The following is an 11,698-nucleotide window of genomic DNA, read 5'->3' as shown; positions in this document are numbered from 1 at the left end:
AGTGGTTGACTGTGTGCTGCTGTATGTTTAGTTGCAGGAGTGGTTGATTTAGCAGCAGCAACTTTCCCATAGCCATGCACGGGAGGCAAAAGTGAATCTAAGGATTATCAAACATAGGCAACAATGCAATTTTTCATCTGTCCTCAGGTGAAATACTGTCTCAGATACATTGTCATCGGTGTCAAAATGAGCAGAATGCAGACTTTAGAGACCCAGACTCATCAACAGCTGACCAAATTTTCAATACTAATAAAGAGAGTTCTATGGCATAGCTTTTATATGGTTAATTAATTCATTAAACTTAAAATGTAAAAAAAAAAAAATGTTACCAGATCTTGTGGATCTGGTAGTATCCTCTTGGTTTGTTACAGTCTAGATGGCCCCTGTAGGTTTGCTCAGAGCACTAGCTAATGAGGCCAAGGTCAAGTGGGCAGTCTTCTCACAGGGAACTTGTTGATCAGTGGCCACATCCTTAACCCTGAATGGTCATGGAAGGACCTGCTTGCTGCCGATCATAAGACTGGAGCTCTGGCAAGGTGGGGGAATAATTAATTTTGGCCCCCTTTTTTGGACAAACAAATCACAGATTGAAAAGGCAGCCAAGAGTTCCAGACCTTTCTCCAGAGAGGAATCTCACTGTCCAGAGCTTGCTTTTCTGTCCCTAGAGGCTTATAGAGACCATCCTTCAGTACACAGTGGATGTAAAAGGAGCATAGGAAGGAGGAACTCAACTGAAGTGTTCGTATTCTACTAAAATGACTTCCGAGCACAGACTATTGGAGAGCACATACTCATCTTTATGAAACAGGTGGGTCTTCACACAGTAGTCCATGAGAGTTTTCCCAGAACATTTAAAAAATCAACAGGTGAAAAATAAGCTCCCCATGCAAAGATTTGAGTGTCATCTACCAGACTAACTGTATGTTACAGATTGTTGGAGACAGCAGTTCTGGGAAGAGAGAGCGAGCAGCGTTCGTAGGAGTGCTGAAAGGTGGGACTTGGCTGGTGTCTGAAAAGTGGCTGTTGCTGTAGGAGATGGTAGACGGGCGTTAGAGTAAGCAGACACACACAGTCAAAACATATTTGTACAAATAGAGAGAAAGAGTCGGTGACCATGGTTGGAGAGGGGACTGGATCAGTCCATGTAGCAGCTTCAGAAGAGCTAAGAGCTGGTGAGAGGTGGGGAGTAGAACTAAGACCTCCCCCAGAGTGGAACCTAGGCTGGAGCCAGGCTTCAGAGGGCTCGAATAGGACCTGGCCTGGCCTTCTTCAGAAACGAAAGGAGGCTGTGTGTGTGCAGCTGTGGAGGAGGGCACACAGACCAGCTGTGGGTCAGGTTCTATTGCTCCTCTGTGGAATTGATACATTATTCCAAGTGTAATGAGAAATCACTAGACCATTTGGTACAGCTGTAGAGATGTCATTACTGTTTTAAAAAAATTCTCCCTTCTTTGTGGAGCATAAGCTGTGTTAGAGGGGAGGATAGTAGCAGAGACATGACTAGGAGGCAGTTGCTGTGACAGCAGAGGGGACAGTGGCTCTGCACCATTGTGCACGTGCTGCAGATGGTCTGCATTATGTCTTCCTTGCTTTTCCTTTCTGTTTGGGGTGCTCTGCTGCTGCTGCAGCAGTAGATATGGCCAGTGCCTGCAGGCACTCAGTTGAAAGGCCTAGAGGTTGTGCAACCCTGTACACCAGCTGCAGTCTTATCTCCCAGGCAACACAGACAGATGTCTCCTTAACTTGATTCTCCTTCCAGATTTCACCTGTCTATGGTGGATTTCTGTTGGCTTGCTTGTTTTAGTGTAGTTTGGGGACACTGTGTAAGAAGTCATTAAATTATAGATGCACAAATTTGTCTGTATGTTTTACTGTCTGTAGTTACTTTATCGATTATTAAAGCCAGGTTTGTGTCACCTTCCCCTCTAAATGCCTTTCTGTTTATCTTGAAAAGAATTCTCTGCTTAGTTTGATGCTCAGTACTTAGCCTTCACCACCCTGTGAAATGAACAAGAGCTCCATCTTCCTCTCATGTAGACAGCAAAGGTGCTACAGCCACAGAGGGTACTGGTAGTTCTGTTCATGCATGCCCTTGTTTGTTGAGTTGGTTAGCCCTTTGCTTCTCCACTGAATTGTGTTTAATTACCTGTGTTCCTCCTCTTTCTGGTTCTTTTGTAACTGTTCTTTTCTGTTCTAAGTCCCACTTCCTCTGCATTTAATGGCACAGGCTTTGGGGTCACAGCTCAGCCATCCACAGGCGTGCTGTTTTCATGTGGCTGTCCTGTTCTTTGTTTTCAGTAAGCTATAATGATAAAGTGGCTGCTTAAACAAAGGTCTGCTTTGCTGGGTCTGTGCTGAGTAACTGAGTTGCCCCTCCCTCCCACACACTGATTTATTTCCCTCAGTGCCTGAGGATTTCCTCTGATACATTGTATGTTTATTATAAAACTAGTAACATTTCAATTGACATTAATGTCAGTGTGACGTTTTTCCATGTATAAAAATTACGTCGTGTTTACCTTTAATATAGATCTGTGCTCTAGTATTTTTTGCAGGTATTTTAGGAGAGTATAAACATGTGCATACGTTTCAGGGTCAGTTGTTCAGCTTATTCTGTGTGACTTACCGCTAGAAGAAAGCAATTTACTGAGAAGTGTTTACTAAATGTAAGACATTTTCAAAGTAGACAACATGATCAATGAAAGGTACTGGGTAGTGTCCAGGAATACTTCCAAATCTTAAGTATTTATAAAATCATTTTGGAAAACTGAATAGTTTCACTGTATTTTATGTTAGAATGTTTCAACTTTTCAAGAACTTGGACTCTTTGCCTTATTTTACCCTACTTCATTTTCCCAAATGGTACCCTTTTCATAAAGGCCCAGGCAAGTCGCCTGCCCACGTACTGCTCAGAGTACACAGGAGCGATAAGGAACATCAGCTTTATCTTTTATTTATTTTTTTATTTTTTATTTTTTTTTAGTTTTTAAGACAGGTTTTCTCTGTGTAGCCCTGAGGAACTTGATGTAGACCTGACTGGCCTTGAAATAGAAATCCACCTGCCTCTGCCTCCTGAGTGCCAGGATTAAAGGCGAGTACCACCACCGCCAAGCTCAACTTTTCAAAGAAAGAATAAAATAAAAGATTTTCTTGCCCCCCCTTCTCTCTCTCTCTCTCTCTCTCTCTCTCTCTCTCTCTCTCTCTCTCTCTCTCTCTCTCTCTGTGTGTGTGTGTGTGTGTGTGTGTGTGTGTGTTGTGATGTAAGTAGTTTGGGTGCCCACAGAGTCTAGAAGACATTAGATCCTCTGGAGCCGGAGTTAAGGGTAGCCACACTTATGTGAGCCACTACACATGGGTGCTTGGAACTAAACGTGGTCCATTTGGAAGAATAGCGTGCACTCTAGAAAACATTTTTTAGAACAGTTTATTTTATGTGTATGAGTGTTTTGCCTGCATTTATGTATGTGCATCACATGTGTGCTCAGTGCCCACAGAGACCAGATACTAGTATAAGATCCTTTGAAGCTAGAGCTACAGACCATTGTGAACTACCATGTGGGTGCTGAGAATTGAACCTGGCTCGTCTCTAAGAGCAATTGGCCCTTTTCAGTGCTGAACCATCTCTTCAGCCTTTAACCTGCATGCTTAACTACCAAGCCATCTCTCCAACCTTCTAACCTGGTTTGGTCATATTTATCATAGACAGCAATGAATTTCATAAATATGTTTTAATCGACTGTATTATGTACTTTGGCCATATTTGTTTCCCTATAGCCCTCCTTTGCTCTTCCTCAAGGGTGTTTGCTTATACTTTTATGTCATATATATGAATGAATGTATATGTCTAATAAATACATTTTCTTTGTTCTGAAATCTGTTGATTTCATAATTTAACCTGGTTCTATAATTTAGCTATATAATTATGCTATACTAAACAGATATGCAGGTAGGTACCTCAGGAATGCTGCCTTAAAGTCCTTTGAATATACTTTCGTGAGGCTACCTGAATCATATAATAGTTGTTTTTAGTTTGGGTGTAGCTTTCCTACTGAAGACTATAGTGGCTGCCTTATTTATGCTCTCCCCAGCAGTATCCAGAGTTTCTTCCCTTCACACCCTCCATAGCTTTTGTTTTGCGGGTGATGGAAACACAGTGTAGTTTTGATGTGCATTTCTGTGAACATTTCTCATTTACTTAATGTTCACTTATACCCTATGTTTTGAAAAGTGTCTAGTAGTTTCATTTATGCACTTATTAATGGCATTATTTGATTTGGGTTGTCATTTTCTCATTCTGTATGCTCATCTTGTTTGGTGACCTTGGTTAAAAACTTTCATGAACTACCTTTTGTCAGTTCTCACTGTTCTTTCCTAACAGTAGATGTTGGAACCCTTTTGAGAAAGTCCTTGTTTATGTATATTAGTTATTGTTTTGCTAATTTGATAAACTATTCTGACAAAAGCAGTTTAAGACAGGAAGAATTTACTTTGCCTAACAGCTGGCAGGGAAGTAAGGGCAGCAAGAAACTAAGGAAACTGGTTACATTGTAGCCAGTTTGTCAGAAAGCAAGGGGAGATGAATGTTAACATTCAGCTATTTGTCCTTTAGTCAGTGCAGAACTCCACCCTGTGGAGTAAGGCCACACTCATAGTTAAGGTGAATCTTCTCATGTCTGTTTCTATCATCTAGATAATCTCTTATAGGCATACCCAGAGCCTTGTTACTAGGTGATTCCAGATCCTTTCAACTTGGCAATGTAAACTATCATGTGTCTGTACTTGAAATGTTTTCCCCATTTTCTTCTTATGGTTTCAGAGTTTCAGGTCTTACATGAAGTTCCTTGATCCATTTTGAGTTGTGTGGGCAAGAGATAGGAATTGAGTTTTACTCTTCAACATGTGGAAAGCCAGTTTTCCCCGGACCACTTGTCGAAGAAGGTGTCTTTTCTCCAGTGTATGTATGTTTAGACCTTTTGCGGAAACCTTGGTGGATGGTTGATGCATATTTGCTTCTGAGTTTTTGTTCTGATTCATCGATCTATTTGTGTTTTGGTTTTACCTACAGCTATTGTCTTATAGTAAAATTTGAAATTAGGTCTTGTGACTCTGTAGTGTTGTTCTTTGTGCTTTGGAGTGCTTCAGCTATTCATTTAAGACCTTTGTCTTTCCTTCTATATTTGTGAAGAATGTTGGTGAGTTTATGATATATCTAAGCAGTTTATTAAAAGCATCACATGCTACCTTTGATCAGCTTGAGGGCTGTGAAGAGGAGTCAGCCATCTTTCTTCAGTTAGCAGTTTTGGTAAGGCAAGGCAAAACAGATATGACTATCATTGTAAAGTGGCTTTTATTGAGTATCAATGAAAAGAAGAGCATTTCTTAGGTAGTCGTTTCTCTGTGGGAGATACATTCTAAGCACCCTAGTGGGTGGCCACAACTGAGGGTGGCACTGAACTCTGTGTACTATGCTTAGGTTTTCCAGTAGGTGCATCAATACATATAATAGTTTAGCAAATTTGGGACAATAAAGTTAATCATAATAAGATTGGTAGCTTTGTCAATAATTAGATGAAATCATGATAATGGCATAATATTGTAATAAGAGTACAGTTTCTTAGCATACGTTAATGTGTTTGCTCCATGCTTATCATTTTATGATGGTGGTGTGAGATGTTAGCACAGACTGTACATGATCACAAGTGAGGTGAGGCTCCTGCATTTATTTCTGTTGTGATAAAAATACACCAATGTAAAACAGTGTAGGGCAAAGGAGGGTTGTTTTAGGAAAGGTTCCAGTCCATTTAGAGAAGTCAAGCTGGTCCCATGCACAGGCCAGAGTAGGAAAGCATGCACGCACACACTCTTGCTGCTCAGCTAACTGGCTCTACCCTCATGCAGTTCAGGTTCCAAATCCAGGCTGAGTCTTCCCACATCCAGTAACATAATCAAGACAGCCGCTCTCAGACATGCCCACAGGCCAACTTGATCTCCACAGTCCCCTATTGACCCTCTTAGGTAATGTGTCAAGTAGACAGATACAAGTAACCATCACAATGAGTGACACTAGCATCGTATAGTATTAGACCAGTATTTGCAGGCTATTGAAACACAAGCACCAGGTACACCAACTGTTGATCTTCTAACAAAGACAGATAACAGATGTATAAGGAGTATAAACATGGGGCAGAAGTGCTGCTCAAAATGATTGATTATTTATGTGCCACCAGGACCCCATCCTACTATTCAACTTAAAACATGAATTTTCTATTTTTATTTTCAATCAGTTGATCAATCTAGAGTGGCTACTAGGTACCTGAACCCATGGAAAGAAAAAGAAAGGATAGTTAAAGGGGACTGCTAGATTTTCTATTCCCCACACTACCTGAAACACTCTGTCAGTTAGTTCATGGACTGGCTTTGAAAGGAGGTGACAGAGTTAGTCCTTGACAGTTGCTTGTGTCAATGGGGAAATCGAAGGCCTGAATGACGCCTTTAAAGAACTGGAGTTTCTTAGCATGGCCAACGTGGAATTAAGTTCCTTGGCCCGGCTGCCCAGCTTAAATAAATTTTGGGAGTTGGAACTTAGTGACAGTATAATTTCTGGACGCTTGGAAGTCCTGGAGAGAAATGTCCAAATCTTTACCTCAATCTAAGTGGAAACAAAATTAAAGATCTCAGCACAGTAGAAGCGCTGCAAAATCTTAAAAATTTAACTGTGAGATCACAAACCTGGAAAAGGTATGTTTGAATTGCTGTAATAAATCATATACCTGGATGAATTTGACCAGGAGGACAACGAAGCACCCGACTTGGAGGAGGAGGACAAGATGGAGATGAAGATGAGGAAGATGAGGAAGATGAAGCTGGTCCACCTGAAGAAGAGGAGGATGAGGATGAGGATGAAGCTGGTTCAGAAGTGGGAGAGGGAGAAGAGGAGGTGGGCCTCTCATACTTATTAAAAGAAGAAATTCAGGATGAAGAAGATGATGATGATTACGTTGATGAAGGGGAAGAAGAGGGTCTTTGGGGAGAGATAAGAAAGCAAGATGCTGAAGATGATGGGGAGGAAGATGACAGTTAGATTCTCCTCCAGGAAGAGGCTGCCTGACACTCCTGGGCCTGCAGGAGAGTGATCACATTGCCTTTGTTTCTTTTTTTTTTTTTTGACTAATCATTTTATTCCTTTACATATCAAATGATATCTCCCGTCCTGGTTACACCACCACAAAACCACCATTCCGTCCTTCTTCTCCCCCTCCTCTTTGCCTATATGAGGGTGCTCCTCTACCCACTCATCCACTCCCACCTTAATACTCTAGCTTCCCCCTACCCTGGGGCATCAAGCCTCAACAGGACCAAAGTCCTTCCTTTCCATTGATGTCAGATAAGGCCATCCTCTGCTACATATGTATCTGTAGCAATGATTCCCTCCATGTGTACTCTTTGGTTGGTGGCTCATTCTCTGGTAGGTCTGGGTGGTTCAATCAGTTGATATTGTTCTTCCTATGGCCTTGCAATTCCCTTCAGCTCCTTCAATCCTTCTGCTAGCTCTTCCTTTGTTTCTTTATGTATGATAGCTGTCCCAGTAGGAGATGATGTGTAACTTTTTATAGGAAAAGCGTGGCTTTACTATTTTGGCCTTACCATTCCGGTTAAGATTTGCTAGTCTGTTAACCATAATGTACTTAGAAAAGAATTCTCATTCATCTTCCCATAGTGAAATTCTCTAGTATTGTATTTAGATTCTGCATTTTTATAATTCATGCTTAATATATTAGACATTTTTAGCTTATAATTAAAACATGGCCGCCTTTATACATGTATAGTTTGGTGCATTTCATTCATGTTTTAAAGTTATTTATAAATTAACAAATTACACTTAGCTGCAATATGAAATAGAAGTAGTCTTTTGAATGATAAAGCTATTTTTTTTGTTGTTTTCTGTTTTTAGAGGCAATCCAGATATCATTAGCTTGAAGAAAGTTTTTTGGGGTGGGGTGAGGGTATCTTAGGGCTTTCCTGTCATAGTTTGGAAAGTAGAAGCAAAGTAAGAGGGTTCTCTTCAGAGGGCAGGTCATGTACTCAATTCTCCTCAGTGATACAGTTCAGTGTTCTTAAGGAGCCTCCCATTTCTAAGTCCAGACTTGCAGTGGAGCCCTCTCTGTGGGTGACTGTGTGTGAGCAAGCTGTTGGGTTCAGGTGTGCGTTCCCGCCCAGCTGCTCCTCTTCTGTCACCTTCATTGTTTCATTCCTGTCCGCATCGAAAAGAAAGCTTTTTCAACTTCAGATGTCTGACCTGGTGTTTTAAAATAACAAGTATGAACTTATTTATAGAGAAGCTAACAAAGTTGCATGCCTGACTGAAATAAATGTGTAATGGGTTCGGTGCCAATGCAGGGATCTGCAAAGGACTGACTTTGTTTCCTTATTTCAATAATTGGCTCTCCTGCTCTCAGTCCCTACGAATTCTCTTTGCAAACTATGCCAGGTTCAAAATAAATGCTTATTTTTAAAAATGAAAATCTATATATTGACTTTTTAATCAATCAACTACTGTACAATCAACATTAGAGTTCTTGAGTTTAAAAACAACACCTAGGCCTCCAGAGAACTATGAAGACTTACTTAGCTTTGTGGGCAGTGTTTTCATGCAGATATGCAAGGGTGGGTTTCCTATTCTGTAGATGGTCTGGGTTCTGTTCTAACCCTCTCTGTATTGTGTGTGTGTGTACAATATGTTAAGTCCTTAGAGACTTTGAAGTTAATACTTTTGTGCAACTGTATTTTCAATAAAGCCACCACAGTGTTAAACACAAGGACAGGCAGTATTGATCATATGTTTCTGACTATTTTGGTTTTCTGTTTTTTAACTGCTATAACTTAAGTTTTTGAAACTACATTGCTTTAAATAAATTGAAGCGTTATTAATTTTAAAAAAAGAGATGTGCCCATTATTTATATATTAACAACTGTAGGAAATTTTGTTATAGCAGCCTACACAGGCTTAGACAAGTTCTTTGGTATTGTCTATGTTCGTTTTAAGCACTCAGAAGTATCTGTGTGAAGTCAGATGCAGGATCACTGCCACCTTTGAGATTTGTTCTAGCCCCATCAGATTCTGTTACCATCATACGGTGTCTGACACAGTATGTAACAGTAGTGTATGACTGCAGAGGTGGCTGGATTAAAATCCCCTTCTCAGGCTGGCTATGCTCTCCACACACTGAGAACTCTGGTAGGGTAGAAATGCACATTTGTAATCATTCATCATGCGTTTACATTTTTAAAATTAGCATACGAAGTAATGGGCTTCATTATGGAATGCTTTCCTTCCTTGTAAAAGTGGAAATAAACATCTTCATTGAAGGAGTACAATTCACGTCACATAACTCCGTTACTCCTCCTTTTCCTTTGGGTTGACGGGGTTCTTGAACTTTTAACTACTTTGATGTGCAAAGCCAAAGATCACTGTTCCTGCCAGCGCTTTGCCCTCTTCTGTAATCTCTCTTGTTTTAGTTAGTGCCAGGCTGGCCTTTTCTCTCTATGTTGAGAAAGCTGCAGTTTTATAATGGAGGGAGGGCAAGAACTGTCAGCCAACAGACTTCCTCTTTCGATAGTGTCACACGCTGATGTGAAATGTCCTCTCTTATTGTCAGGTTCCCTCTCCATTGGGCTGTCTTTGACCCCTTACTCTCCATGCTAATGTACCTTGATTATTACATAACCTAGCTCCATGTTAGGAGTTGTGCTGATCACTGTAGACTCTGAAAGTCATTTTAAGGAAATATTTATTTTTGTGTGTGAGTGTCTTGCTTGTGTGCAGTAAGAACACCACATGTGTGATGGTGCTCACGGAGACCGAGAGAAGGCTTTGGATGCTCCAGGACCACAATTAGAGTTTGTTGTGAGCTTCCAGATAGACGCTGAGACTTGAACCCTGTTTCCTCTGAAAGAACAGCAAGAACTCTTAAGCAGTTCCTCCAAAACCTCAAAGTAGATGTGTTTGTTTTTTAAATTAAACCAATTATTTGTGTAAGAGTTTACTATCACCAGAATGTCTTGGGTTTCCAGCCTCCAATAATGACACAGAGACTTTATTTATGCATGCTTAGGCCTTGTAACTAGGTTTGTTCCCAACTAGCTCATATAACTTAATTAACCCTTTTATTCTAAGTTCTGCCACGTGGCCTGCTAGCACTCCTTCAGGCCTGGTACCTGTTCCTTCCTCTGTGTCAGGCTGGCATACCCTGCACCTCTTAGTTCTTCCCATAGTTCGTATCTCTGTCTCTCCTGTCCTACTATAGGCTGTCAGCTTTCTATTAAACAAATCAGAAGAAGATGGAGAAGAATGTTTATAAATATGATGCAGGTGCTAAGCAATTAGAGTAACAATAACAAAGTACAGACAATTCTCATCACTCCACTGACACAGAAATTTAAATAATACAAAGACAACCTTTACACAAGGCATAAGAACACTATACCAACAGCTCACTGTCTTAGTTAGGGTTTTTATTGCTGTGAAGATATATCATGACCACAAACACTCTTATGAAGGACAATATTTAATTGGGCTGGCTTACAGTTCAGAGGTTTAGTCCATTGTCATCATGGTGGGAAGGATGGTGGCACACAGGCAACCATTGACCTGGAGAAGGAACTAAGAGTTCTACATCCAGACACCTAGACAGCAGAAAGAAGGAGTGACACTGGGCCTGGCTTGAGTATTTGAAATCTTAAAGCCCAACCACAATGATACACTTCCTCAAAGAAAACCACACCCATCTCAACAAGGCCACATCTGCTAATATGCCACTTTCTCTGAGCCTATGGGGGCCACCTTCATTCAACCATTCAACAGTTACCCATTCAAAGCAATTCTCTAACTCGCACTCTTCTTCATATGTCAAGGGTAAGCTAATACCTATCTTCTGTGAAGGGCAAGACTGGACATATTTTAGATTTTTCCAGGTCAAAAGATAAAAATCAAGAATTTTATGCAGTTACTTTTAAGTACTAGAGAAAAAGTGTAATAGAGTTGCACCTATTCTAGATGAAAAATTAAAAATGATAGTAGTTGTGATACTAACAAGATACTTAACACTTATGATGTTCATTAACTGCTATAAAAATTTTTTTTCCAGGAAACAGTTTGCTTGATTAGAGTTCAAAGTTACCAGTGTTGATTGTGTCAATGTTGACATTTTCTTCTGTATTGAGATTTTTTTATGCATTTCACTCTTGAGCATCTTTTCACACAGACAGTCCCACATGCTGTGTCAGCCCACTGGCTCATGTGGGGTATTCATGCTTCTCAAGTCTTTCCTAGTATTCTCTTAGCTATAGTGTCAGTGCAGAATAAACAGTGCTTTGCTGTCGAATCCACACTTCACTGTGCCTGTCTTCAAAGTGTGGAACCTGAAGTCTATCTTCTTTTGATATATAAAATAAATAAATAAATAACAACAACAACAATAAAGTGCTACAGTAGGGGGCTGGAGGGATGACTGTTAAGAAAGAACACTTGATGCTCTTCTAGAGACCCGAATTTAGTTCTAATTTTCCATGTCTGGTCAATTATAACCTCCTGTAGCTCCAGCTTCAGGGGGTCCAGTACTCTTCCTGGGCACCTGTACACATATGCCCCCCAAATATAAATATAAATATAAATATAAATATAAATATAAATATAAATATA

At 40.4% G+C, this 11,698-nt stretch overlaps 1 protein-coding gene and 1 pseudogene across 1 annotated transcript in view; both read left to right on the top strand.

Moving 5' to 3' along the window:
- The window catches only part of LOC114620358, a 13,132-nt pseudogene extending 6,051 nt beyond the window's left edge, over window positions 1–7,081 (top strand).
- The window catches only part of Rnf217 (ring finger protein 217), a 104,789-nt gene that overhangs the window by 16,423 nt on the left and 76,668 nt on the right, over window positions 1–11,698 (top strand). The window lies entirely within an intron of this gene.

Source organism: Grammomys surdaster, unplaced genomic scaffold (genome assembly GCF_004785775.1).
Source record: "Grammomys surdaster isolate TR1022 unplaced genomic scaffold, NIH_TR_1.0 168, whole genome shotgun sequence".
Taxonomy (NCBI): domain Eukaryota; kingdom Metazoa; phylum Chordata; class Mammalia; order Rodentia; family Muridae; genus Grammomys; species Grammomys surdaster.
Note: the sequence above shows the minus strand (reverse complement) of the source record. Positions and strands in the feature narration are given on the sequence as shown.